The sequence below is a fragment of the Apium graveolens genome, chromosome 3, assembly GCF_009905375.1.
Source record: "Apium graveolens cultivar Ventura chromosome 3, ASM990537v1, whole genome shotgun sequence".
In the NCBI taxonomy this organism is placed as follows: domain Eukaryota; kingdom Viridiplantae; phylum Streptophyta; class Magnoliopsida; order Apiales; family Apiaceae; genus Apium; species Apium graveolens.
In genome coordinates, this window is record NC_133649.1 from 133985460 (window position 1) to 134012093 (window position 26634).

The 26634-nt window shown below is 36.6% G+C and overlaps 1 pseudogene; it reads right to left on the reverse strand.

Moving 5' to 3' along the window:
• Positions 1 to 24911: 24911 nt before the first annotated feature.
• Positions 24912 to 25026, reverse strand: LOC141715898 (small nucleolar RNA R71; annotated as a pseudogene).
• Between the last annotated feature and the right edge of the window lie 1608 nt (positions 25027 to 26634).

A 26634-nucleotide genomic window follows, 5' to 3' on the forward strand; every position in this document is an offset into this window, starting at 1 on the left:
GAGTAAAATTTGGTAACAGTCTCAGATTCATTTAGAATATGTTGAAGTGGAAGATTAATAGTCTATGGTTAGGACTAATGGCACTCGTCCTTGAACAGTTCACTCTTGTTACATGTGCACATTCCTTTTCAAATGACTGTTATTCTTTTTCAAGTCTAGGGAGACGAGGTAGACTTAACTCTATCTGTCAGCATTAAATATCTTCGCGTCTCCTGGCATTCTCTTGCCTATATAAACAGCCACTTCACATTAGCCTTTCCATCAATTTTTCTCACAATCTTAACTTCATATTCTTTTTCAAAAACATCATGGTCCGATTCAACATGTTTTTGAATTACCAAAATTTTCATATGGAGCTAAGCTGCGCCGACTGGCAGCAGGAGTGGCATGTAACTGCCATTCCTGAAGAGATATGGGGCTCTGTCCCACAGGCGGTGCTGAACCGACTTCTGTTCTTCGAGATGGACTACCAGCTTCATCTTGATCGATTGGAGGAGGAAAGGCGGGAAGCTATCCGTCAGCAAGAGCGAATCATTCGACTCGCTATCTTGTTTGTCGAAGATAGGAAGAGGAAGATGACTTAATCTCGTCTTCTTCCTGTTCTTCTTCATCCTCAGCTTTGTCAGGCTTCTTAGCTAGGACTAAGGCTGTTGATGTTAGATTTAGAAGCTTAGGACAAGATTGTAAAAGTTCTGATGTAATTTCAATTTCATCAATGTATTATTTTGATATATTAATGGAATTTGTTTTTGTCTTATGATCTTGTCTCTGAGAAATTTTGATACGCATTGATAAATCCTGATAAATATTCTGATGATCGTATAAATTGTGTCTGACTTTAAGTTCTGATAATGTTTTATCAGTACTTACTTAACTGATTGATTTTACTCATTCTCACACACAGTTTTTTTCAGAATATTGATATTGCAGAGTAAAATATTTGAATTAGTGGGAACAGTTTCAATTTTAAATTAAAACTGATTCACCTTGATTAATGGAATCTAGGTAAGTGGAACGGTTTTTCCTTGAAAAACTGCAAGTGGGTGGTAATTATTCCTTATTTACCGTGCCCATTACTTTTTGCCTTCTCTATGTATAACAGGTGTCAAGGTATTTACCACTACGTTTAAATGCATGTCTGCCATGTGTCCTCAACGGTTACTTTTTGTGTATAAGTAAAAGAGAGCAAAGATTGTCAAATCTTTTATTTACCTTTATATTTTATCTCTCTCTTTACTTTTCAACTCTCTCATCTACTGACGATTTTCTTTTAAGAGGCATTTTCTCAAACACATTACAGGTTACCGATTTCTTTCCAAACATAATGGCACCCAAGGACATTCTCTTTGATGGAGCAAAGTTTGTTCCTAATAACTTCTCTGCGATACTAAACACTACAGAGGCACCCTCTGAACTTCATTTCATTCAGGACTTTCTCACTAGTTCTGATATTGGGTTTGCTCTAACTGAGCCAACATCCATTTTTGGAGTTCAAGTACTGGAGTTTTGGAGGAGTGGAGTATATGACAATGGTGGTGCTCAAGGGTCCCCAAGTATAATATTTTCATCAGGGGAAGATGAGTATGTTGTGACTTTGTCTACAGTTAGACAGGCATTACAGCTACCTGAGGACTGTGTTTATTCTACTGTTGATGACTCAGTTCTTCAAAACATGATGGTTAGTCTGGGATATGAAGGAACATTGACCAAGCTTGGACAGTTAAAGAGATCTTTCATAAGGAGGGAATGGAGTTTCTTCTTTGATTGCATTACCAAAGCTTTCGCCAACAAATGTTCAAATTTTGATGCAATTCCCATATTCAGCCAACAAATCGGGTATGCACTTCTAAATCACACTGATTTTGATTATGCACGAGCAGTCTTAGGTTTTATTGGGGATAGGATGACAGAAGATCGCAATACTGTATATTTTGCAAGATTTTGTCAGCTTATTTATAGTTTTTGTTGTAATCCGCCCCAAAATTTTGGTGATCTAATTCCATCTTTCAGAATAGCTAAGAGAGCTTTTACTGATTTATTATCTTCTGATACTAAAAAGGATGTGTTAAGACCCCTCTTAATACCTTTATCTGTCAAACAAGCCTTAATCACCTATGATCCTGTTAAGTACACTGCACTTTATCCTGATGTTCAAACATCATAACCTGGTTCATCAGCACCTACCACCTCTACTCAGCCACCTCAAACCTCTCAACCATCTCTCAGAACATATCTCAAGTCATATGTGAAGCCTACATCTTCTAAGCCAAAGAGAACAAAGACTGTTTCTCAAACACCTCAGAAGAAGAGAAGGATTACTTTGAGAGATGAATCAGATTCTGAAGAACAGATTCTTTCTTCAGAACCTGTGGTAAATGAAGCTGAGAAAGCAACTTCTCAGAAGGATTCTGATATTGGGGGATCTAAGCTTCTCAAAAGGCTTAGACGAATGACTGTTCCTGAAACTCCAAAAGAATCCAAATCAAACAAGAAATACAAGAAACAGAGGGCACAAAGGCCAGTTTCAGATGATGAGGAGGAAGCAGCTAAGGAAGGGGATCAGGAATCTCTGATCTCACAAGAAAAAGAATGTGCTCCAGTTACTTCTCCTCCATCCACTCCATCTCAGGAAACAGTATCTGACAAGGCTAATTTCCCATCTGTGTCTCTTGGTAATCAAGGCACAAGTGCTGATAATGCTGATCAACACTTAGTTGTGCCTGGAGTAATTTTCTTAGAAGCTCCAACAACAACAAATCTTTTGCCAACACCTGTTACTGATGCTATTCAAACTCCGGAATTATCTACGTCACCTTCTCTGCATCTAGACACTGATGATCAGACTTTAGGTGAGCATCAGGATATGGCTGTTGATCAGAACTTAGCATCAGATCAGCAATTAGAGGATGCTGACGCCTCCATTGCTACTCACACTGCTATTATATCAGATGATACTGATTCTATAAGTTCTGATGCTGCACATGCTGGAGATACTGGTGATGCTGCTCCAACTGCAAATACTGATGCAGCAGGTCCTTCAGGACACATTCCTCTTTCTAAGTCTGAACTAGTAAAGAAGTTTGTTACAGAGGAACCACCAGTGCCTTGGAGTGAAACTCCTGCAGGACAGGAGTGGACTAAGGAATGGAACTCAGTCTCATGTATTCCATCTGCGTTACATCTTACTGAGCACTTGACTAAAGCTGATGAAATGTTAAATTCTGATGATTTCAAAACTCAGCTTTGTGTCACTGCATTGAGTACTAAACATCTACAAGGTCTTCATTCAACCACTCATGCAGAAATACACAAGATTCAGGAGAACTTTATCAAGCAGGAACAAGTTTGGAAACTTGATAAGAAAAAGTTCTTTCAACCTTCTATTGACAGGATTGCTTATATTGAGAAGACTCAAGATCGTCAACAAGCACAAATTGATCAAATTCTGCAAAATCAAGCTTCTCAGCAATCACATTTGACTGAAATCCAATCTTCAGTGGAATTGCTTATCTCTCTTCTACTTCCTGCTGATGCCAAAAAGGGGGAGAAAGTAATTAAGTCCAAATGCAAGGATAACAAGACACTGCAAGGAAAGGATGATGAAAAAGATGACCAAGGAAACTCTGGAATGGGTGGAGGTCATAGTCAAGGTAAAAGATTCTCATCAAGAAATGCTGAAATTGCAAGTCACAGGATAAGTTCTGATACTGGGAAGAGAATAAGTTCTGATACTGGTAAAAGAATAAATTCTGATGAACTTCTAGATCTTGATGAAGAAATGTCAAGACAGTTATTTCTTCAAGAAAATCCAGGAATGGACTTGGAAAGTTTAAAGGAAGAAGAAGCTAGACTTAAATCAAAGAAAGCCACATCTAAATCTGAAGCTTCTGGTAAAAAGTCACTTCCAAAACTGAAAGGTATTGTGATTAAAGAAAAGGCACAAACTGAAGCAACATTTGCTAAATCACAACCAAAGATAGATCCAAGATCCAAGGGTAAAGAAAAGGTTGGTGAACCTGTTAAAGTTTATGTACCTCCTGAAGATGAAGAAATTACTGATGACAAAGATAATCTTGCTCTGACTTCAAGAAAAGTTCTTAAAACAACCTCTGACATGGCTCAAGTTGTTCAGAGTCAAGAAATTAAAAGTTCTGATATTCAAAAGAAGCAAGTAACCTCTGACACATCTCAAGTTAACTTGATATCAGAAGGAAGATCAAAAACACTCCTACCAGGATTCACTAAGGCAAAACAAACTCAATCTTTGAAGACTACTGCAAGTCGTTTTGAAGCTAGAGTAGTTACTGGAAAGGAAGCAAGAGATAAAACTGGATTGGGAAGTGCTGATGAAAGAAGAGTACACAACACTACCAATGATCCAACTTCCTTGAGTGAACCAGGTATTAGAGCAACTCCTGAAAGATTGAATCAACTGGAATCTGTACAAATGGTTTACCATACCTACTTGAAGGAACACATCTTGTTGTATTTCATGACAGATGGTAGGGTATATCATATAAGACAAAATGCCATTCCATTGAAGTATTTTGAAGAATTGGAGCATGTATTATTCTTACTTCAAGTGGATGACAGATTGACAGGGACTGCTGTAAACTATTTGAAAGAACAGATTCAGAGACAGAAAAGACTTTATTCTGTTAAGTCTGACATCATATATGTTCCAAAGTACAGAAATCACAATGGTGATATTGTTGATATGAAGCCTAATACTGCACAGATCAGAACATATATTGGTATTAAGGGGCTTGAATTCAATCTAGAGTCTGACAAAGCCTATGTCATAAGACTAGATCAGGAGTTGAGAAAAGCAAAGATTAATGATCTCAGAGCTGCAATATTTCAAACTGGTGAAGATACTGCAGAGCTTAAAGATGTCAAACGGAGAATGATTGATGAACTCAGATATGCTGAGAAATGTTTGTTGAAGAATTATCTCAGAACAACTCCTGACATCAGAGAGATCAGAAAATGATGAAGCCAAGTCGAAGATCTACAACTGCTTAAATTCTGATGGGTATACAGACTAAAGTTATTATCAGAAGTTGAATTGGTAAAAGCTTTAAGGACTGTAAGTTGTAGTTATCTTATCTAATTCTCATGCATTTGTACTTAATGTTTTTGACATCATCAAATATCTGTTAAACTTGTATATTTTGCTAATTTACAAGTTGGGGGAGATTGTTAGATATATTTGATAATGTCATGGCTAATATGTTTTATGTTTAGATTTCAGATCTTATTTGAACAGGACAAATCAGTACTTAACTGTTGATCAGTACTTATACTGGAAGTCAGGACTTAAGGGATATCAGTACTTATGTTATCAGGAGATAAGCATCAGGAGATAGATATCAGAACTTAAGTGCTGAAGGACGATCAGATAAGGACAGTAGCTGATTAAAGTTAAGAAGATCAAGATAAACATAAGAAGAGATATGCATGAAGAAGGAATTCCATAAAGAATGGAATACTTGGAATAAAAGATATCTGATTGATATATATTAGGAAGCAGAATTATATTCCATATCAATTAGCGATTATCTTGTAACTGTGTAATATATAAACACAGACATAGGGTTTACACTAGAAGTGTTATCATTATTGAGAATATTATTTAACTGTAACCCTAGCAGCTCTCGTGATATTTTGTTCATCACTGAGAGATAACAGTTCCAGATTGTAACAGAGTTTATTGTTTCAATAAAGTTTGTTTTCTGTTACTTAAGTTCTTGAAGTTCGATTTGATTGTAATAAACATTGTATTCACCCCCTCTACAGTGAAAGTGTGACCTAACAGGTCTTTATTTTGGATCTATGTCCAGGCTGTGCATTGCAACAGATTCATCAATCCCTGGCATGTCATCCGGAGTCCAGGCGAATACATCAGCATATTCCTTCAACGGGTCAATAAGCTCTCTCTGGAAGGTGTCTTCCGGGCCCTTGCCGATTTTGATCTTCCGGGTGGGGTTCCCGGGTTTCAGTTCTACTTCTATTGTCTGCTGGGCAGGTTCGACTTTTGTCTTCTCTTTGGTTTCCACGAAATTCTGAATCCGGGCATCAACATTGGTTATGCTATACCCCGAGTCTTTCATCATATTCACATCTAGTCTAGGCCTTTTACTGAGATGTTCTCGGCGCTTTTTTCTACTTTGTCCCCTGGGTAGGGACATTATCTTTTTTCTATTTTTCGGATCCGTTTCTGCCATGACTAAGGCTTGACCATAACACATCTCTGCCATCTCTCTGTCTCCATTCAATTCTCCAATGCCTCCCGGGGTGGGGAATTTGAGCTGTAAGTGAATAGTTGAGGGGATTTCCCTGAGCTTGGTGATCATGGGTGTTAGGTCCCAATATATTTATATAAGGGGGGTTGAATACAAACTATACCGTTTAATCAAATTTAAAGCGGAATAAAAAATTGAAACAAAATTCAAGTTAAATAAAACTATTATTAAACTTGAAAGGTGTTACAACGGTATCGTTTACAAGGGATTAATCTCAAATAAATTATCACAAATCTAGAATAAATTCGACATGAACTTTTTCTATTTTGCAATATAAAGATCAAATGCTAAAAGCAATTTGAGATTAAGTTCTAGGGATTTTGATCCGCTAGATAGTTACACAAGAACAAGAGAATGATTTCTAGTGGTTTGGATTTAACTTTCATAGCTAAAAATTAATGATCTTGAATTCAGCAGTTGAAGATGAAATGTTTTGTACAGCTCTGTTCTTTTTGTTCTTGAGTAGTTGGGTGTATTCAAAAAATGTGTAAATTGAATGTCTGCTGCTCTCGTCTTTAATAATTCAATCAACAGAATCCACTTGAACTGGCAAGACAATCGGTATGACAATTGCTTGAACTGGCATGACAATCTGTTGAACTAGTATGACAATCGGCATGACAATCTGTTGAACTAGCATGACAATCGGTATGACAATCACTTTAACTATCATGGCAATCGGTATGACAATCTCCTGAACTAGCATGACAATCGGTATGACAATCTGATTGTCATACCAGTTCAATTGATTGTCATGCTGAATTAATATTGAATATAAATTCAAAATCAATTCTGAAAATTCATAATATTAATTCAGAATTAATTAATCAATTAATTCAATTAATCAATAAATTAATCTTTACAGATATAATTTATTTTCTTAATTAAATTATATGACTTAATTAATTAAAAGAGAATTAATACTACTCTTGAACAACAACCACTCTTCTGAAAATCACTGAAAATTATGAATCAATTCCACCACTTCAATGTTGACACTCGATGTACTGTCTGGTTCATGAGTGACTAATTTCCGTGATGTTTCTTCATGTCTTGACTTTGATAACTTGATTTTCTTCAGATTAAATCCCTGTAATTATCTGATACCCTGACAAGATCTCTGTCACTTGATTAAATCCACAATCTTGATTTATATTACTGAGGCTTGATCAATTTCTTGAACTTCTTCCAGTGAATTAATTTCTCAAGTCTGTAGATGAACATTGTTTCTGAATCCTTTGACAGATGTTACTTTGTGAGATCTCTTTGACGGTAGATCCACTATTTACTTGTTACATTCTTATTTGAGTTGAGTTAAATCCTCGAGTAAACAAATAGGCTATGACATATGCCTTTCAATCTCCCCCTATTTGTTTGTTAGACAATAACAACAAATACCTAGAGGATAACTCAACTAATAAATAAGAAAAAGATGTAAACAAAAATACAAAGTAGATAGCAGAATACATCTGGATTATATTTAACATTTTCTAGATTCCAAATAGTTGTTCCTCTAGACTGAACATATCTTCAAGTAGTTTCATCTTTATTTCCTTGGTTCTTCAAATCTCTGCCTGATAATACTTCTCAGTCTTGAAGTAATTAACAGCAACTACTTTTGTACCACCACATTTTTTGTTGAGAAGCGCATATCACTCTTGCTTCTTCCCCTATGAGAATCAACTGCTTAAAGGAGATCACCTTCGTTTACCATATCTCCCGTATAATAGGATCCGTAGATAAAAACCAATGGTACTGCCCTTTTGGAAAATAGCTTCTTCCCTTATAAAGAATAGTGATGAACCAAACCACTTCTTCTGATTACTAGGAAATCACCTTGTGTTTACCACCTCTCCCGTACAATAGGATCCGTAGTTACAAACAACAATGGTGTGGTGAATTGTACATGTGCTTTACCTTTTTCTTTTTCTTTCCTCCCTGCTATTTCTCCCCCTTAGTTGAGGAATCCTCCAAACTATTACGTAAGCTTTTATCTCCCCCTTAGAGAAGGAATGTATGCCGTTGTCTGAAGGAGTTCTCATATTCCACTTGGTTGGAAAAGAAATAACAAGTAGTTTCTCTTTCTTCCTTACTGTGAGTGTGTGATTCTGTTTAGTGTACCTCACATGTGTTTCACTCTTCTCTCCACTCGTGTTTACACTCATTCTCACAAGTGTATCACTCCTCTCATAGCTCCAAAATCCAACTGTACCTGCAAGGAAAATCACCTTAGCCATCCTTAAGGAGGTCACAGGTGTTGCAATGGGAGTTCACAAATCCCCATCCTTGTTAAACTCGTCAGATGAATCTGAGTCATAATCTACAAGTTGCTAATTTCCCTTTTAGGGTTCCAGATTTGAACTCTGGGAAGGTAAACAATGATCCAACGAATTTAGCATAAAGATAAAAGTTCCCTTCTAATGTCTGTGAAGACATTTCCTTGTGACTCATCAGGTAATATCCGAATCATTGTCAACAAGTTGCCGATCTGCGCCTATGTCAGATCCACTATCCGCAGATGCATCCAGGGGATTTAATCCTGGGGAGGTAGACACTGACCACTGACATATGGCTATTGGATCAGTATCCTCTCCTAACACCTATAAAGGCAATTGGTCCATTAAAGAACCTTGAACAATCGAATCTGACCTTAAAATGGTCAAAACTCTTGTTTCTGTCAGCTCCTCCTCTATGTGTGTAACCTTTCCTTGCGCATCAAGAATTGTTTATGTTTGAGGTGGTGACACTACATCGGATACCCTGGTCGACAGGAAAATTTCAATAAACGCACCCTGTTGAGAGGATGAATCTAGTAACTGTTTTTGTGCCTTTTCAGCCATTACATCTTTTTGAGAAGATGTATGGGGGCTAGCAGTTGTCTCGGTTTAAATACTACTCATCTTTGTAGGAGACAGAGCTGCTAGGTTGACTTTAGAACCTTCCTTATGTGGTGCACTAAGGAACTATCTCCCTTACGCTCATTCATACTTTATTTTAGTGGTAAGAGAGTGTTGGTTGGTTCTATTTATGTGTTTGTCTTTACAGTCTGGGATAGAAGTTACGGGTTTTCAACCTCATGACTATCAATGAAAGAAGGTCATTGGAGGCTAAACCTATATCACAGAACATATGAAAATAGAGATAAAATGTACTTAAGATCTATAATGTATGAAAATTACACATTTAATCTTTTGAGAGAGATGATGTATAATAGTGATTTCAAAAGATTTTAAATGAAATAAGAAATCACTAATGCTGAAAGAAGTTTGATTTTCTCCTAAAACTGTTTGAGTGCACAAGTCTGTTTTTATCCCTAAAAAGATAAATGATTTGATAAGACACAGACTGATGACCTAGCAGTATTAAGAAGAGATCGGAAGTTTTTGACTTTCAATATGAATGAGTTTTTGTTAAAGCATTGATCACTTAGGGTAAAGTCTAAGTAATTCTCATTCATGTCAAAAGCTCACAATTATCTGCAACATAATATTAACAATATATCATGGACTGATACTTGTCAAGTACTTTAGATACCAATAATTATGTTGCATCCTATTTTTAAAAAAAATATATATCAATGAATTAAATACCAATTATCTATCAAAAAGATATCAGCATTCAATTTCATATATTATACAATTGTTAACTCCTAACAACTGTACTACCTCAAACAATATTTACAATTATAGAAAATATAAATAAAAACTTATATAAATATAGCAAAATTACAGAAAATGTTTACAAGTTCAATGATAACATTACCAGCTTGCAAACAGCCATATCCCTCAGTTAAACCTTTGTTGTTATCTCCAAAGGTAACCACTGGGCCAGCTTTCTCAACCACATTTAATAGCCGGGCTCTATCTCCGGTCATATATCTTGATGATCCGCTGTCAAGAATCCAAACTGCCGATTCCACCTATTTAATGCCCTGCAATACAAATGGATTAGACCTTCTTCGGAACCCAAACTTGGTTGGGTCCGGCATACTTGTAGAATTGGCCTTTCTCAGGCAAAACAACATTCTTAACTTTTATGTTCTCAACTTTCTCAATGAATGGACATTTGACCTTGTAAACAGCCTTAACAAATTTCTGTTTAGGCTTAGGCACAAATGTCTCCTTTCTAGCCTTAGGAGGACTAGCAGTCTTAGACCTATCATGCTTCCTATTATTCACATGTTGACGATGAGTAGTCTTATCATTAGAAACATGCTTACCATTAAAATAAGCATACATCAAATTATAAGCACAAGACATACAATTAGGAACACCACATACTTTATGAGAGGGATTAACAACAGGAAAATTATGCATGGTAGACATGGAATTTTTGTTATCCAACTCATGTGTGTCTGAGTTAGTCTCAGTTGCTTTCACAACTTTGACTGGAACTTTCGACACACTTGGCTTGGAAACAACCTTCTCATTAGCAAGATCTTTAGCACGTATTTCTTCTTAAATAATAAAGGAGGTCTCATCAAATGGTTCAACAATTGATTTTTTTATAGAGGGGTTTATCAACACCCTTAAGCACATGTGATACTTCCCTGCCTTTAGCATAGACATGAGGAGGGGAGTTTATGCCTAATTCTCCAATAGCAACATTATAATCAAAATCTATTCCAAATGTTTGATTAATAGCTTGCTTATTATAGAACTCTTTAGCCTTCGAACAAGAATTAAAGTAAGCTTTAACCTTAGTTTCAAGACCGGTGATCTTGTCTTTGAGAATAGTTTCGAGTTGTCTATAGCAGTTAACTCTATTCTCTAGAAAAGATACTTGTTCTTTTAACTTGTCTTGATTAATGTGCACAAGTCTTAATTCATTGACCTCTTTCTCAAGGTCTTTGATTTGTTGGATTAACATTTCATTATCACGATGAGCATAATCTAAGGAACCTCCTAGATGATAAACTAATTCAGCATCAGTTAATTTTACCCCTTTTTTGACGATGAAGTATTTCCATCAATATCCATAAGAGCAAGATTCCCATCTTCTTCATCTTCACTATCAGTATCATCCCAGCTTCTTCCCTTTGCCAGATAAGCCCTTTCAGAGTTACTCTTCTGATTTGAATCATAAGAGTTCTTCCTTACTTGCTTGGGCTTCCTGGATTCTGTGGCAAAGTGTCCCAACTCATTACAGTTAAAACATCGAATGATGCTCCGATCAACCATCCCTGTTTTGTATCCACCACTGCTGGTGTTAGAGGATGAAGATCCACCTTTCTGAAATCTGTTGTAGTTGGACTTGTACTTGAACTTGGGATTTCTCTTGAATCTGACATCGGAGAATCTCTTGATAATATGGGCCATTGACTCATCTTCCAATTGCTCCAGCTCTTCCAAGGAGTAAAAATCATCACCGGATTGATTTGTAGTAGGAGGATCTGTTAGGTCCCAATGTGTTTGTAGAAGGGGGGGTTGAATACAAACAGTACCAAATAATCGAATAAATGCGGAATAAAAAATGTGAAACAAAATTCAAGTTAAATAAGAATATTATTAAACTTGAAGGGTGTTACAACAACTGTATCAATTACAAGGAATTAATCTCAAACTAATTATCACAAATCTAGAATAAATTTGACATGAACTTTTTCTATTTTTGGAATAAAAAGATTCAAAGGCTAAACGCAATTTGAGATTAAGTTCTAGGGATTTTGATCCGCTAGATTGTTACACAAGAACAAGATAAAGATTTCTAGTTGATTGGATTTAACTTTGCAATCTAGAAATTGATCTTTGAAATAAGCAGATGAAAATTGAAATATTTGTTGCGGCTGTTGTGTTCTTGTTTTTTTTGTTTGTTGGATGATTGAGTTTTCTTTCTGCTGCTTCTTTGTCTTTTTAAATCATTCACCAGAATTGAATTGAACTGGAAAGACAATCCTATAGCTGGCAAGACTTTCGGTAGGACAATGGATTGAACTAGCAAGATAATCTGATTGAACTACAATGACTTTCGGTATGACAATCAGTTGAACTAGCAAGACTATCTCCTTCCCAGTAGAACTTTCGGTAGGACAATTGAAATGACTTGGCATGACAATCGGTATGACAATCCTGATTGTCATGCTTGTTCATTTTCAATTGTCTTGCTGATTTAAGACTGTTTTTAATCCAATTTAAATTCTGAAAAATCCTTAATATTAATTCTGAATTAATTAATCAATTAATTCAATTAATCAAATAAATTAATCTTTGCAGATATAATTTATTTTCTTAGTTAAATTATATGACTTAATTAATTAATAGAGAATTAATACTAACTTTGAGCAGCAACCAATCTTCTGAATATCTTCTGAAAATCACTGAAATTATGAATCAATTCCACCACTTCAATGTTGACACTCGATGTACTGTCTGGTTCATGAGTGACTAACTTCCGTGACGTTTCTTCATGTCTTGACTTTGACACTTTGATTTTCTTCAGATTAAATCCTTGTAATTAATGATACCCTGATGAGATCTCTGTCACTTGATTAAATCCACACTCTTGATTTATATCACTGAGGCATGATCAATTTCTTGAACTTCTTCCAGTGAATTAATTCCTCAAGTCTTTAGATGAACCTTGTTTCTGAATCCTTTGACAGATATTACTTTGCGAGATCTCTGTGATGGTAGATCCACTATTTACTTATTACATTCTTATTTGAGTTGAGTTGAATCCTCGAATATACAAATAGGCTATGACATATGACTTACAATCTCCCCCTATTTGTTTGTTAGACAATAACACACAAATACCTAGAGGATAACTCAACTAACAAATAAGAAAAAGATATAAAAAGAAATGCAAAGTAAATAGTAGACAAGTTCTGGACTAGATTTAACATTTTCCAGATTCCAAGTAGATGTTCCTCTAGACTGAACATATCTTCAAGTAGTTCCATCTTCATTTGTACAACCACATTTCCTGTTGAGAAGCCCATATCTCTCTTGCTTCTCCCTTATGAGAATCAACTGATTAAAGAAGATCACCTTCGTTTACCACCTCTCCCGTACAATAGGATCCGCAGATAAAAGTCAATGGTACTCCCCTTTTGAAAACAGCTTCTTCCCTTACTAGAAAATCACCTTGTGTTTACCACCTCTCCCGTACAATAGGATCCGTAGTTACAAACAACAATGGTGTGGTGTAGTGTACATGTAGGATCTTTTTCTTACTCCCTGCTATTTCTCCCCCTTAGTTGAGGAATCCTCCAAACTATTACTTAAGCTTTTATCTCCCCCTTAAAGAAGGAATGTATGCCATCGTCTGAAGGAGTTCTCATATTTCACTTGGTTGGAAAAGAAATAACAAGTAGTTTCTCTTTCTTCCTCACTGTGAGTGTGTGATTCTGTTTAGTGTACCTCACATGTGTTTCACTCTTCTCTCCACTCGTGTTTACACTCATTCTCACAAGTGTATCACTCTTCTCTCATAGCTCCATAATCCAGCTGTACCTGCAAGGAAAATCACCTTAGCCATCCTTAAGGAGGTCACAGGTGGTGCAATGGGAGTTCGCAAATCCCCATCCTTGTTAAACTCGTCAGATGAATCTGAGTCATAATCTACAAGTTGCTAGTTTCCCTTTTAGTGTTCCAGATTTGAATTCTGGGAAGGTAAACAATGATCCAAAGAATTTAGCATAAAGATCAAAGTTCCCTTCTAATGCCTGTGAAGACATTTCCTTGTGACTCATCAGGTAATATCTGAATCATTGTCAACAAGTTGCCGATCTGCGCCTATGTCAGATCCACTATCCGCATTTAAGCCTGGGGAGGTAGACACTGACCACTGACATATGGCTTTTGGATCAGTATCCTCTCCTAACACCTGTAAAGGCAATTGGTCCATTAACGAACCTTGAACACTTGAATCTGACCTTAAAATGGTCGAAACTCTTGTTTCCGTCAACTCATTCTTTATGTGTGTAACCTCTCCTTGTGCATCAAGAATTGTTTATGTTTGAAGTGGTGACACTATATCGGATGCCTTGACCGACAGGCAAAATTCAATAGAAGCATCCTGTTGAGAGAATGAATCTAGTAACTGTTTTTGTGCCTTTTCAGCCACTACATCTTTTTGAGAAGATGTATGGGGGTTAGCAGTTGTCTCGGTTTAAATACTACTCATCTATGTAGGAGACAGAGCTACTGGGTTGACTACAGAACCTTCCTTATGTGGTGCACTAAGGCACTATCTCCCTCACGCTCATTCATACTATATTTAGTGGTAAGAGAGTGTTAGTTGGTTCTGTTTTTGTGTTTGTCTTTACAGTCTGGGATAGACGTTGTGGGTTTTCAACCTCATGACTGTCAATGAAAGAAAGCCATTGGAGACTGAACCTGTAACACAGAACATATGGTAATAGAGAGAAAATGATTTATAATAGTGATTTCAAAAGATTTTACATGAAATAAGAAATCACTAATGTAGAAAGAAGTTTGATTTTGTTTTTCAATATGAATGAGTTTTTGATAAAACATTGATCACTTAGGGTAAAGTCTAAGTAATTCTCATTCATGTCAAAAGCTTACAAATATCTGCAACATAATGTTAACAAGATATCATTGACCGATACTTGTTAAGTACTTTAGATACCAACTGTTATGTTGCATAATATTTAAAATAAAAAAAATAAAAATAAAATAATAAAAATAAAATATCAATGAATTAAATACCAAATATCTATCAACAAGATATCAACATTCAATTTCATATATCATACAATATTTACAATTACAAAAAAAATACAAATACAAACTTATATAAATATAGCAAAAATATAGAAACTATTTACAAGTTCAAGATAACATTACCAGCTTGCAAACAGCCATATCCCTCGGATAAACCTTTGCTGTTATCTCCAAAGATAACCAGGGGGCCAGCTTTCTCAATCCACATTTGATAGCAGGGCTCTATCTCCGGTCATATGTCTTGATGATCCACTGTCAAGAATCCACACTACCGGTTTCACCTGTTTTAATGCCCTGCACTACAAATGGATTAGACCTTCTTCGCAACCCAAACTTGGTTGGGCCCAGCATACTTGTAGAACTGTCCTTTGTCAGGCAAAACAACATTTTTAATTTTAATTGCCTCAACTTTCTCGATGACTGAACATTTGACCTTGTAAACAGCCTTAACAAATTTCTGTTTAAGCTTAGGCACAAATGTCTCCTTTCTAGCCTTAGAAGGACTAGCAGTCTTAGACCTATCATGCTTCTTGTTATTCACATGCTGACGAGGAGTAGTCTTATCATTAGAAATATTCTTACCATTAAAATAAGCATACATCATATTAAAAGCACAAGACATACAATTAGAAACACCACATGCTTTATGAGAGTGATTAATAGTAGGCAATTTATGCATGGCAGACATGGCATTTTTGTTATCCAACTCATGTGTGTCTGAGTTAGTCTCAGTTACTTTCACAACTTTGACTGGAACTTTCGACACACTTGACTTGGAAACAACCTTCTCATTAGCATGATCTTCAGCACGTATTTCTTCCTGAATAACAGAAGAGGTCGCATCAAATGGTTCAGCAATTGATGCTTTATAGAGGGGTACATCAACACCCTTAAGCACATGTGGTACTTCCCTCCCTTTAGCACAGACATGAGGAGGGGAGTTTATGCCTAATTCTCCAATAGCAGCATTGTAATCATAACCTATTCCAGATGTTTGATTAACAGCTTGCTTACTGTAGAACTCTTTAGCCTTCAAACAAGAATTGAAGTAGGCTCTAACCTTAGTCTCAAGACCGGTGATCTTGTCTTTGAGAATAGTTTCGAGTTTTCTATAACAGTCAACTCTATTCTCTAGAAAAGATACCTGTTCTTTTAATTTGTCTTGATTAATGTGCACAAGTCTTAATTCATTGACCTCTTTCTCAAGGTCTGTGATATGTAAACTTAACAGTTCATTATCACGACGTGCACAATCTAAGTTACCTCTTAGATGATAAATCATTTCAGCTTCAGAAAGTTTTACCTCTATTCTTGATGATGAAGCTTTTCCATCAATAGCCATAAGAGCAAGATTTCCTTCTTCTTCATCTTCACTGTCAGTATCATCCCAGCTTCTTCCCTTTGCCAGATAAGCCCTTTCAGAGTTCTTTCTTACTTGCTTTGGCTTCCTACATTCTATAGGAAAGCGTCCCAACTCATTGCAGTTATAGCATCTAATGGTGCTTCGATCAACCATCCCTGTTTTGTACCCACCACTGCTGGTGTTAGAGGATGAAGATCCACCTTTCTGGAATTTGTTGTAGTTGGACTTGTACTTAAGATTGGGATTCCTCCTGAATCTGACATTAGAGAATCTCTTGACAATTTGGGCCATTGATTCATCTTCCAATTGCTCCAGCTCTTCCAAGGAATAAAAATCATCACTTGATTGATTTGTAGTAGGAGGATCATATTTTGCTACTAACTCATTTTCCTCACCCTTGGAAAACTGTACCATTCTTTCTAACTGTTGAGATTGTTGTTGTTGTTGACCTTCAGCTACAAGTGCAGTAGATGTGCTGACCATTCTATCCTTCCCGTAGATTTCCTTCTGTTGAATCTGCTCCAACTCATAGGTTTTTAACACTCCATAGAGCCTGTCCAAAGAAATCTCACTCAGATCTCTAGCTTCTCTAATGGCAGTGATTCTATGTTCAAGATGAGCTGGCAGTGTTAAAAGGAACTTTTTGTTGACCTCCCTGATTGAATAATACTTTCCATTGATGTTCAGGTTGTTGATCAACGCATTGTACCTCTCAAACACTTTAGTAATTCCTTCTCCTGGATTTGATTTGAAATGTTCATATTCAGAGGTTAGGATTTCCAACTTGTTCTCCCTAACTTCCTCTGTGCCTTCATTAATTACCTCAATAGTTTCCCACATGTGTTTAGAATTTTTACAGTTCATCACATGTCTGTTCATCAAAGGATCAAGGGAATCAATTAATATTAATTGAAGGCTGGCATCCAAGGAGGCTTCTTCCTTCTCAGCAGGAGTAAAATCTTCGGGCTCTTTTGGATAGGTTCTAGCTTTAGTAGTCACCACACCATCTATTATTACGTCCGGTTCAATAACCATCAGAGTTTTTATACCCTTCTTTAACAAGCTTGAATATTTGGGATTTGCAACTTGTAAAAACAAGAGCATCTTCTTCTTCCACATAATATAATTCTCTTAATCAAATTGTGGAATTTTAACGGTTCCAACTTTATGTGAAGTCATTATGAATTTTTGAATGAATAAAAATTCAAAGAGTTGAAAAATCATAAAAGTCTAGGATCTTGATTTGTTCGTTAATCAGAAGGCTCTGATACCAATTGTTAGGTCCCAATGTGTTTGTAGAAGGGGGGTTGAATACAAACAGTACCAAATAATCGAATAAATGCCGAATAAAAAATGTGAAACAAAATTCAAGTTAAATAAGAATATTATTAAACTTGAAGGGTGTTACAACAACTGTATCGATTACAAGGAATTAATCTCAAATTAATTATCACAAATCTAGAATAAATTCGACATGAACTTTTTCTATTTTTGTAATAAAAAGATTCAAATGCTAAACGTAATTTGAGATTAAATTCTAGGGATTTTGATCCGCTAGATTGTTACACAAGAACAAGATAAAGATTTCTAGTTGATTGGATTTAACTTTGCAATCTAGAAATTGATCTTTGAAATAAGCAGATGAAAAATGAAATATTTGCTGCGGCTGCTGTGTTCTTGTTTTTTTTGTTTGTTGGATGATTGAGTTTTCTTTCTGCTGCTTCTTTGTCTTTTTAAATCATTCACCAGAATTGAATTGAACTGGAAAGACAATCCTATAGCTGGCAAGACTTTCGGTAGGACAATGGATTGAACTAGCAAGACAATCTGATTGAACTACAATGACTTTCGGTATGACAATCAGTTGAACTAGCAAGACTATCTCCTTCCCAGTAGAACTTTCGGTAGGACAATTGAAATGACTTGGCATGACAATCGGTATGACAATCTTGATTGTCATGCTAGTTCATTTTCAATTGTCTTGCTGATTTAAGACTGTTTTTAATCCAATTTAAATTCTGAAAAATCCTTAATATTAATTCTGAATTAATTAATCAATTAATTCAATTAATCAAATAAATTAATCTTTGCAGATATAATTTATTTTCTTAATTAAATTATATGACTTAATTAATTAATAGAGAATTAATACTAACCTTGAGCAACAACCAATCTTCTGAATATCTTCTGAAAATCACTGAAATTATGAATCAATTCCACCACTTCAATGTTGACACTCGATGTACTGTCTGGTTCATGAGTGACTAACTTCCGTGATGTTTCTTCATGTCTTGACTTTGACACTTTGATTTTCTTCAGATTAAATCCTTGTAATTAATGATACCCTGATGAGATCTCTGTCACTTGATTAAATCCACACTCTTGATTTATATCACTGAGGCATGATCAATTTCTTGAACTTCTTCCAGTGAATTAATTCCTCAAGTCTGTAGATGAACCTTGTTTCTGAATCCTTTGACAGATATTACTTTGCGAGATCTCTGTGATGGTAGATCCACTATTTACTTATTACATTCTTATTTGAGTTGAGTTGAATCCTCGAATATACAAATAGGCTATGACATATGACTTACAGGATCATATTCTTCTACTATCACATTTTCCTCAGCCTTGGAAGACTGTACCATTCTCTCTGACTGTTGAGATTGTTGTTGTTGTTGTTGACCTTCAGCTACTAGAGCAGTAGACGTGCTGACCACTCTACCTTTCCCGTAGACTTCCTTCTATTGAATCTGCTCCAACTCATAGGTTTTTAACACACCATAGAGCCTTTCCAAAGAAATCTCACTCAGATCTCTCGCTTCTCTTATGGCAGTGTTTCTATGTTCAAGATGAGTTGGCAGTGTTAAAAGGAACTTTTTGTTGACCTCCCTGATAGAATAATATTTTCCATTTATGTTCAGATTGTTGATCAATGCATTGTACCTCTCAAACACTTCAGTAATTCCTTCTCCTGGATTGTATTTAAAATGTTCATACTCAGAGGTTAGGATCTCTAACTTGTTCTCCCTAACTTCCTATGTGCCTTCATTAATCACCTCAATAGTTTTCCAGATGAGTTTGGAATTTTTACAGTTCATCACATGTCTGTTCATCAAGGGATCAAGGTAATCAACTAAAATTAATTGAAGACTGGCATCCAAGGAGGCTTCTTCCTTTTCAGCATGAGCAAAATCCTCAGGCTTTTTTGCATAGGTTCTAGCTTTGGTAATTACAACATTATCTTCTATAACCTCGGGTTCAATAACCATTGGAATTTTTGGACCCTTCTTTAACACGTCCAGATATTTGGGATTTGCAACTTGTAAAAACAAGAGTATCTTCTTCTTCCACATAATATAATTTTCTTTATCAAACAGTGGAATTTTAACGGTTCCAACTTTTCGTGAAGTCATTATGAATTTTTGAAGAAATAAAAATTCAAGGAGTTGAAAAATCACAAAAGTCTAGGAACTTGATTTGTTCGTTAATCAGAAGGCTCTGATACCAATTGTTAGGTCCCAATATGTTTGTAGAAGGGGGGTTGAATACAAACTATACTGTTTAATCGAATTTAATGCGGAAGAAAAAAGTGAAACAAAATTCAAGTTAAATAAAACTATTATTAAACTTGAAAGGTGTTACAACAACAGTATCGTTTACAAGGGATTAATCTCAAATAATTTATCACAAATCTAGAATAAATTCGACATGAACTTTTTCAATTTTTGCAATACAAAGATCAAATGCTAAAAGCAATTTGAGATTAAGTTCTAGGGATTTTGATCCACTAGATAGTTACACAAGAACAAGATAATGATTTCTAGTGGTTTGGATTTAACTTTCATAGCTAGAAATTAATGATCTTGAATTCAGCAGTTGAAGATGAAATGTTTTGTACAGCTCTGTTCTTTTTGTTCTTGAGTAGTTGGGCGTATTCAAAAAATGTGTAAATTGAATGTCTGTCTGCTGCTCTCGTCTTTAATAATTCAATCAACAGAATCCACTTGAACTGGCAAGACAATCGGTATGACAATTGCTTGAACTGGCATGACAATCTGTTGAACTAGCATGACAATCGGCATGACAATCTGTTGAACTAGCATGACAATCGGTATGACAATCACTTTAACTATCATGGCAATCGGTATGACAATCTCCTGAACTAGCATGACAATCGGTATGACAATCTGATTGTCATACCAGTTCAATTGATTGTCATGCTGAATTAATATTGAATATAAATTCAAAATCAATTCTGAAAATTCATAATATTAATTCAGAATTAATTAATCAATTAATTCAATTAATCAATAAATTAATCTTTTCAGATATAATTTATTTTCTTAATTAAATTATATGACTTAATTAATTAATAGAGAATTAATACTACTCTTGAACATCAACCACTCTTCTGAAAATCTTCTGAAAATCACTGAAAATTATGAATCAATTCCACCACTTCAATGTTGACACTCGATGTACTGTCTGGTTCATGAGTGACTAATTTCCGTGATGTTTCTTCATGTCTTGACTTTGATAACTTGATTTTCTTCAGATTAAATCCCTGTAATTATCTGATACCCTGACAAGATCTCTGTCACTTGATTAAATCCACAATCTTGATTTATATTACTGAGGCTTGATCAATTTCTTGAACTTCTTTCAGTGAATTAATTTCTCAAGTCTGTAGATGAACATTGTTTCTGAATCCTTTGACAGATGTTACTTTGTGAGATCTCTTTGACGGTAGATCCACTATTTACTTGTTACATTCTTATTTGAGTTGAGTTAAATCCTCGAGTAAACAAATAGGCTATGACATATGCCTTTCAGTGGGCCTTCCAAAGATCATGTTGTAGGATGAGGTTGCACTTATCACGTAGAACTTCATTACATGAGAGACCTGCTGGGGTGCAGTCCCAAAGATAACATGTAGATAAATAACACCCCGGATTGGAATCATGGTATTCCCGAATCCATACAAAAGGTCTTCGAGGCAGGGGTCCATGCGGAGGTGGCCAAGTTCCATCATGTTGAGTGTGTGTTCGAACATAATATTAGCAGAGGAACCATTATGAACTAAAAAAAAATTTACCTCGTTATTTGCGACATCAAGGGTTACCACCAAGGCCTGGTTGTGGTCTGGATTGAGTCCTTCAAAATCCAAGTAGGAGAAGTATATTGGCTCATCTTCGAAAGGATGGATCATCATCACATCATTATCCGGGTCTGGGCTCCGGGGTGGAGAAGTCGTGCCTCCGAATACAACATTTACCATATTTTTTCCGCTTCCAGGGTCACTGTCTTTGTCATTCAATCTTCTCTAAAGATACTGGTTCATGTTCCCTTTCTTGATTTGATCTTCAATGAACATTTTGAGAGAGAAACAGTTTTCTGTTGTATGTCCATGATCTTCATGATACCCACAATGTGTGTCCCGGGCCCTGTTCTTAGGGGACGCAAGTAAAGGTTTCGGAGGATAATAGAATGGTTTACCTTTAACTTCGAGCAAGATGTCAGCCCGGGGCCTATTGAGAGGTATCCATTCTGGTTCTGGTTTGGGCTCTCTCGTAGCCTTGGGTTTTCTTTCATTCTTCATGGGTTCAGAGTATGAGTCCCGGGGTGGGGTCCCCCGAGATTGTTGGATGTAATTCGCTTGTCTGTTTAACTTGTATCTTTTGTCTTTCCGGGATGACGAGCGACGCTCCGAAGACTCATCATCATTATGGATTCTCCTGTTCATTTTCATTGACTTGAGAAAATTATTTTCTTTTATGAACTTCAATGCCAAGGCATAGGAAGATGCTAGGCTTTGGGGTTCTCTGTAAATCAAATCTTTAACATATCCTTTGCATGATATTGGGTGTAATTTCCTTCGAAAGATGTTTACAGCTTCCTTTTCTTCTAAGTTGGATAGCTGGTTGACCGCTTCCTGGAATCTTTTGATGAATTTGGGAAGGGACTCCTTACTCCTCTGTTGGATTGTCTCCATGTGACGCATTTGCAGCTCATTCATTCGGTTAGCCCTGAACATTTTTAAGAATATATCTCAAAAATCCTTCCAGGAATCCACACTCAGGGATGGAATTCGGCTGAACCATTTTTGAGCCCCACCTTTGAGTGTTGATGCGAAGAAACGGCACCTTGTGAGGTCGTTGTAATCATAAATGTTGGAGATTTGTTCAAAGTAATTAAAATGCTCTTGGGGTAAGCTAACCCATCAAAGGAGTAGAAATTAAAGTGTTTGAGCCCTGATTCTCTGGGAGTAGACTCCAACTTTCGGATAAATGGGGTCGCCACCGCACCGACTTCCATATCACCTTCTACCTTTCTCTTGAGATCATGAAGAGCCCGGACCATTTATTCTTTCTTGGACTCTTTTTCAGGCTCTGAATCCGAGGAAACATGAATTCAGTGGGATTTGTTTTTCAACTTTGCTTCTTCATCTTGGATTCTCTTCTCGATGATGTTTTTATGATAAGTGGAATTTTATACCACTTAGAGTGTCTCACAATGGCTTGAATTGGTGTCTTGAACTCGAGTATTTTGTGTATTTGACGCGTTTTCTAGTGTTTTTACATTTCAGGGTATAACTTGCTTTGATAAATGGTTTTCATCGAATAAAGCTTAAGGAAGTGCTTGGAATCAGTCTAGGGGTGATGAGCGAAGAAATCAGCAAAAACAGAAGCAATTCAAGGAATTTTCCAGAAGGGTAGCAGGCGCCCGCGTGCTAGTAGCAGGCGACCGCCTGCTAGCAGGCGCCCGCGTGGAGGATGCAGGCGATAGCCTGTGTGCGGTACTTCAGCTTCTGGATTTTATTAATTCGAGTCCAATTGGGCTTCTGTTAGCGTTGGTTCTCTTGGGCTATTATATAAACCTTATGGGAAGATGTTTTCTTCACAGAGGAGATAATCAAGAGCGAAGGCAAGAAGATTGAGAAGACCATTTTAGCACGCAACAAAGAAGAAGAGGAAGCATATGTTTATCTTGTGATTCTTTTAATTCGTTGTAACTGTGGATGCTAGTTTTCTTTAGGCTTTGAACCTTAATACTCTTGTGACGTACTTCATTATTTATTAAGTATTTTTATTAGTTTATATCATTGTGTTATTATCATGCTTTCATATGAACCCATGGTGACGTTGAGTTCTATTATGGGCTAATTGTGATCATGGGATCCTAGCGGATTTACTATAGATTTCTTTAGTTAATTGTTTAATACCTTGGTATGTGGTAATTGTATGATATCTATCATAGGTTGTGCTTATTCATCTTATGTGCGTCGCGAACATGTAAGATAACCTGTTAATCTCTTGTGAAGCGACAGTGAATCTTGAGATTTAAAACATGCCATGCTAGCATAGGTTCATGTATTGTATGCATGATTAGTGGGTAACTCTAACCGTTTTACTTGCCCTGTGTAATCATCATGAATAACTTGCACTTAAATCGTTAGGTTGTCAAATTCTGTAGACATATAGGGTCTCAACATAATTGATGCCTATTCAACTTCTATCTTAATAATGGATGCTTGGTAGAATGGTATTCGTACAACGAAAGTTGGCATTTATCAGTTTCGTGTTGTTCGATTAATATCATCACCATTACATGCTAAGGTTAATGACAATAACTATTGAATGAAGTAGTAATGAAGTCAGGATCTCATGTATGTTTAATATTGTTAATTCAACTGTTTAATTCTCGTAGTAATTATTAGTTAACCAACCTTAATTGTTATTGTCTTGACATTGAAGAATAATCATACATTGGTGAGTAAGTTTTAATTAAATATAATTAATCAGAGTCTCTGTGGGAGCGAACTAGAAATCATTCTATATTACTTGCGAACGCGTATACTTGCGTGAATTATTTAGCGCATGCTTTGTGCCTAACAAGTTTTTGGCGCAGCTACCGGGGACTCGTTGTTAATTTGTTTAGTTTATGTACTTGCCATCAGTGGTCATTAGGATTCATTGATTAAGACTTGTTACTTACTGCTTCCGGTTGAGTTTCAGGTACTCTAGTGAGCGTTTATGCAAACACGTTCTCGCACTCGCAAGAGAAATCTGGATAAAGCTGAGGAGACAGATACAACTCTTGACTTTCCGAAGAAGATAGTTTTTGAAGATTCGGATAAAGAGAGTGAAAAGAAAGAACCTGAAACAATGGGTGATCGTGTAGTTCAAGCTGGTCCAGCTCTTATGAACTTTTCTCGGCGTAAAATTGATGACATTCAGTCAAGCATCATTCATCCGGCTATTCAGGCCAATACTTTTGAAATCAAGCCGGGCACTATTCAGATGGTGCAGAATTTTGTTTCTTTCGGAGGTGCTGCGACTGAAGATCCCAACATGCATATCAGGAATTTTGTCGAGATCTGTAGTACTTTCAAATATAATGGTGTTACTGATGAGGCTATCAAGCTGAGGCTTTTCCCATTCTATCTGAGGGACAAAACTAAGGACTGGTTACATTCTTTACCAGCTGGGTCCATCACTACTTGGGAAAATCTTGGGCAAAAGTTTCTAGTGAAGTTCTATCCTATAGCCAAAACTGCAGTTATGAGAAGTGCCCTTACTCAGTTTATGCAGCAACAAGGAGAATCTATGTGCGAGGCTTGGGAGTGCTACAAGGTGATGTTGAGAATGTGTCCACATCATGGTATGCCTGACTGGATGGTGATCACTGGTTTCTACAATGGTTTGGGGGCCCAATCTCGGCCCATGCTCGATGCAGCTTCTGGAGGCGCCTTGTGGGCCAAAAGCTATACTGAGGCCTATAATCTCATTGAAACTATGGCTGTAAATGAGTATCAAAACCCAACTTAAAGGATGATGCCTGGGAAGGTAGCAGGTATTCTGGAAGTTGATGCAGCTACAACTATTGCAACGCAGCTCCGGGTGCTGTCTATGAAGGTCGATTCTTTAGCCAACTATGGAGTAAATCAAATAGCTAGTGTCTGTGAGCTTTGTGCAGGCTCTCATGCAACGGATCAATGTTCTCTTGTTAATGAATTTGTTCAGTATGTGAACAATTTTCAGAGACCGCAGCAGCCTGTGCCCGCTACTTATCATCCCAATAACAGAAATCATCCCAATTTCAGCCGGAGCAATAATCAGAATGTTGTTCAGAAACCATATCAGTAAGATGCAAGTAAACAGTTTAATCCACCTGGATTCCAACAACCTCAGTAATTTGCTCAAAGGCAAACATATTCTCAACAAGGAGGTTCTGCTCCACCTTCTAGTGCTGATTTCGAGGAGTTAAAGTTGTTATGCAAAAGTCAGGTTGTTTTTATCAAGACCTTGGAAAATCAAATTGGACAAATAGCCAATGCCTTGCTCAATCGTCAACCTGGCACTCTTCCCAGCGATACTAAAGTGACAGGCAGGAAGGAAGCTAAAGAGCAAGTCAAAGTTGTCACCTTAAGGTCTGGAAAAGTTGCTGATGCTGAAAAAGCAAAAAATGGAGAAGTTGAAGATGTAGATGAAGAAGGAATGCAAAAGGAGAAAGAGGGGGAACCAAGGAAGACTACTATTGAACACACTCTTCCTGAGGGTAATATAAGGGAGAAACAGCTCTATCCTCCACCACCTTTTCCTAGCGATTGCAAAAACAAAAGCTGGACAAGCAATTTGGTAAGTTTTTGGAGGTGTTCAAGAAACTTCACATCAACATACCTTTCGCTGAGGTTCTGAAGCAAATGCCTAGTTTTGTGAAATTCATGAAAGGTATTCTTTCAAGGAAGGTGAAACTGGATGATCTTGATACCGTTGCTCTGATGGAAGAGTGTAGTGTCGTGCTGCAACAAAAGTTACCTCCAAAGCTTGAGGATCCAGGTAGCTTCACTATTCCTTGCACCATTGGCAAGTTGTCATTTGACAAGTGCCTTTATAATTTGGGAGCAAGCATCAATCTGATGCCATTTTCTATCTTCAAAAAGCTGAATTTGCCTGATCCAAAGCCCATCTACATGTCTCTACAATTGGATGATCGTTCAATTACATACCCACGAGGCATCGTGGAGGACGTCGTAGTAAAGGTGGACAAACTCATCTTTTCTGCAGATTTTGTCATTCTGGATTTCAAGGAAGATAAGAAGATTCCCATAATCTTGGGAAAGACCTTTCTTGGCTACAGGCCGTCCCTTGATAGATGTGCAAAAAGGTGAACTCACTATGAGGGTGCAAGATCAAGATGTGACATTCAATGTGTTCAATGTGATGAAATTCCCTATGGAAGATGAGGAGTGCATCAAGGTGGATTTGATCGA